Here is a 4795-nt window from a genome sequence, read left to right on the forward strand (position 1 = left end):
AAGATTATTATCGGCCTTACCTATGTCTATAATAACTCGCGAGTTGTGCTAAATCGTTATAATATACAATGAACGAGCACTGCAGCAGTCGTCTCGGCGAAGGGTTCGGATTGTTTTCCTTCCCGGACAAGAGGAAACGCGGGCTGCAATATATAATATTAAGCACGGCTGCTGAGCGGTGCTGTTTACAGGCGCATTATAATACGCGCATATTATTATGATTTATACAGAGCGAACTGTGCGATCAAAGCTTTTTCGGATAATTGACATTCTCCCCGCAGCTGCAGCATGTCACCCCGCCACGCAGCACTGCACGACCCGCGCCGTTCCCTTTTTCCGGGAAATTATTTTCGCATCCGAATCGCTTTGATCTCCAGCGTCCGTTTCTTACACTGCGCGGAAATAATAATAATATTTTCTCGTACTTGGTAGGTACAGCACGCCCAATAAATTTCGTTCAAACTCCCCCCCCCCTCCCTCCCCCCAGGGCACGTCGTCGTTCGCTAATCCGATCGTCGCCGTGTCTCGCAGAAAATACGTCGTTGGTATATATAGAGCGGTATACAACACTCGTCCACTCGTCCCGGAATATTCTATGGGTTTCGTGCGTAGGAACATAACACCTTTATGCAGCTACGACGATATTATAATAATACAATGAATAATAATAATAACAATAATATACTTAATGCGAATAATAAATATTAGCATTGTCCCTAGCGTCGGCCCACGTTCGCGGACCCAATATTATCGACTGCGGTCACGCATATTTCAGCTGGTAAGACGACCGCGTGATCGTTAGAATACTGCGACTGTACACAATATAGTCGTGGTAGTAATATTATTTCCAATCCGATTTCGTCCGAACAATGGAATATTCGTCATGCGCGGGCGTATAATAACATAACGACGTCGTAAAACTTAAAAATATCGACGAACAAATCTCCGTCTATACGACCAAACGTTATAACTTATAATATTGCAATGTACACAACATGCCTTTCCAGACCATCGTATCTTCGTCTTGCCACCCCCCCCCCTGCTCCCTGTTCCACATTCAACTCATCCGAGCACTTGACGACCGTTTAAAAAAAAATCATCTATATATCATAATACTGTAGTGCTACTGCACATAACTGCACTCAGCTCAAAATTACCCTAACACACACACATAAATTCTCTCATCCATCGTGGTCTCGGGAGACCCCACTCCCCGTCTTCGAAGACGGTGGTAGTGAATCCACAGGGACTTACGAAAATAATAAAATAATCACGTGTTACATGGGGTTTGTAACCCGTCGGATAACTGCACCGCGGTCTATACGGTAAAAGAGCAAATTGATTGATTTTTTAGATACCTATAGTCCAAAAGCGCAACTCAATTTCACGCCAAATCAAATGTTATCACTGTGCATCTGGTATGGTTAAAACCCGCTGAACTTTAATTGATTACTATAATAACTTTCAGCAAAAAAATTGACGCTCGTATAATATACGATTTTCAAACTCCTGTCTAAAAAGCATAAATTGTGTATAAATGAAACGTTTCAGTCACGATTTAAGATATTATTCGGGAGATTCGTGATTGTAAACCGTAACAAACGATGACGACGACTGCTACAGTCGACAGTCATTTTATAAGGATGCAAGTACCTATTATAGTATACCTATCGTATATTCATATATATCCGGAAGTATATGAATTACACCAAACCGGGATATTTTTTGGTATAGCTGCAACTATATAACGACTCGTCATAAATTACTTCTCTAATCCGTTTATAACTCGACGGGACCGATTTACCTGCGTACGGTGAAACAAGGACAGTGAAGCGAGCGGCTTGTTTAATCCGTTTCGAACGGTTATTGGCTCGCGAGCTGCACGGTGTATATACTATATATTATGCTTCACACACCCCTCGTCCGCGGGGACGATGGCCCGGTCGAACTGGTATTATATACATACGTATTTATATATATATATATATACACGCGGAACCGACCAATTGTGAAAATTGGCAAGCCGACCGACCTGATGTATATAATAGAAGTAAAAGGTCGTTAAAACGATGCCAAGATTTTTCGCGTTCCCCGGGGAGAATAGACCTCGGCTCCGCCGTCGTACCTATATAGTATTTTATATACGCCAGCAGGCCAACTGCAAATTGATCGAGAGAAGGCCGCCAACACTCACACGCGAGCGCATACTTATATATTATATATACTATAAGAAGTAGGTACCTACGTTTAATGCGATCTCATATAATAATATATATATATATTAATGTGGATATTATATCGAGAGGTTAGTGGTAATTGGACACGCAAGTACGACGGGCATACGTGACGATTTAAAAGGATATTATATTATATTATATCGACGACGGTGACGACGACGACAACGGTTTTATTTCGCATACCATATCGGCCGTGGAGTGACTACTGGTCTGAAGAAAACGGGACGGGACACACACACCTACCTACAATATAGGTTCTATAACTTACTCTAAAATTTATGTCTCCCCTGTCTCACCCTCTCTCTAATTCACTCCACCTCCTCACTCATTCCCTTCGAAACCGACATAGGTCGCTTATAGTTTTCGTGTTATAAAATTTTATCGTCTGAATACCGAGGTTATAATATAAGAGAGCTTAGGTGAGCAATGCGATGTTAAAATATTTCGGACGTTATGCGTTTAGGTATTTCTGCCACAGCATATGCATCTCGAGATACGCGTGTCATACTAGTGAATGCATATCAAGTGGAGACGAAATTAAATTAAAACCGTTTGTGACAATCGTTGCGACATTTCGCTAAATTTAATTAGGTAGTCATGTAATATGTAATATAATATTATAATGCAGTCAATCGACATTGGTATTTGGTGCGCAAGTCGCAGTAGGGTAAAGATATAATATTACTTAGTCGCAATGACAGTACATGGTAGTCACCTGTCATAGGAAAAAAAATCGTCATTAATTTGCTTGCCGGCAGTATATAACGAGAACAATCCGAATAAATGTTATGCTTTTGTTCGTATATTATATAAATAAAATTAAACCTTTAATAATTAGATTGGAAAAAAACTTCTATGACATAGAATGAATTTTTTTTAAAAACATTTTCCACGTTAAATTAAAAGTTTATCGTAGAATTTTGATCTCGCCTTGTGGGTCATAGACCGTATAGTTTATTACCGCCATGCGTCGTAACGATAAACATTTTTTGTTGGCGGTAAAAAAAAAAAAAAACAGTCATTCGACAAATACGGTTTGGCGTGTGTAATTACTATTTAATTAGTATTTCGTTATATTATTATCGGTGGGTTTATAATATTGTTTCGTCGGTGCCTCCAGTTCAACACGTATAAGTATAATAGCGTTTAATTAACTTCAGAATACAATTATTATTGTTGTGTTCAGCAATTCACCACCACCAGTGCGTCAGAGTCCCTATTTATATTCAATATGAATCACCGTACAATATACGCGCCGCGTAGGGTTGCCATTTTTGAAGTGGACTGTTAATGGAAACGAAATTACCATAGCATTAAATTCTGAACATTCGTCGTAAATCATTTGAATTTTGATAATATTATTATGTTATATTTCGTGGAAATCCGGTTATCCATGCCAGACCACGCAGTCAATGTTGATAACATTATTCGCGCACTTGTGTGATTTTAAGTAAACTATAAACAAGTCATCTCACTGGATCGATTTAATCATAAACCACGACAATACTTCCAGTTAAAATGTCTATATTGTTTATCGAATATAAAAAATATTTTTATATTATAATGTATAAATTATATTTCAGCGTAGCGTGGGTAGAGATGTAAGCTTGAAAATTTTCAATTGAAATTTTTTTTTTGTACTTTTCTTAAATTAATTAATTTTTAATTTTAAATAAAGTTTTAAAATACTTTATAAAATTACTGTTTCATTTTTATTTACATTGTAACAAGTATAACGTCAGAATCAAACAAAACACTTATAATAAAAAAATATATAATTCGAGTAAAATTGAGGAAGTGAATCAAACAATAAATTACCTCCGTTAAAAATTGAAAAATTAATAATTGTAACAAAACGATTATACACTCATAATTTATACTAAAGTAAAAATACAACATTTTTAACCCTTTCAGACCCACACATTGCTCGGATAGAGATATCGAATTATAGTAAAATGCTTTTTTCCTTTGAATTCTATAAAGATTAATTTTATGCCATAATAATAATTTTTGGTTTTTCATTTTTATCGGAAAGAATATTGTTTATAACAAATATTTTTTTCTATAATGTGTAAAGATTAGGACTAGAATTGAAATTGGCTACAGTAGAAAATAAAAACTGTAAATAAACCGTGATGCCATATAAACGCACATTTATTACCGAGTTAAATATTATATACAAATTATAGGTATATATTATTATTATATATATTTAATGATTTGTATTTTGAATTTTCTATATTATGTTCATTAGAATAATTATATATGTAATGTTCATTATAATATATGTATATATTATATTAAAATAGATAAATGGTAATAAAAGTACATATTTAAAAATATAATTATGAAGGTTAAATATACTACAACTATATAATAACAAAAGATTTAATTGGTAAGAAATTAATATGATAAATTATAACATTTTCAAAATTTTCATGAAAATTTACATCACTAAGCGTGGGTATTAATATCGATAACCCCTAACCTTATACGATTGCAGAACATAATAGAATATTATTATTTGGATTTATCTCACCAACATACGAAAACAGCAC

The sequence above is a fragment of the Acyrthosiphon pisum genome, chromosome A1 (assembly GCF_005508785.2).
Source record: "Acyrthosiphon pisum isolate AL4f chromosome A1, pea_aphid_22Mar2018_4r6ur, whole genome shotgun sequence".
Lineage (NCBI taxonomy): Eukaryota > Metazoa > Arthropoda > Insecta > Hemiptera > Aphididae > Acyrthosiphon > Acyrthosiphon pisum.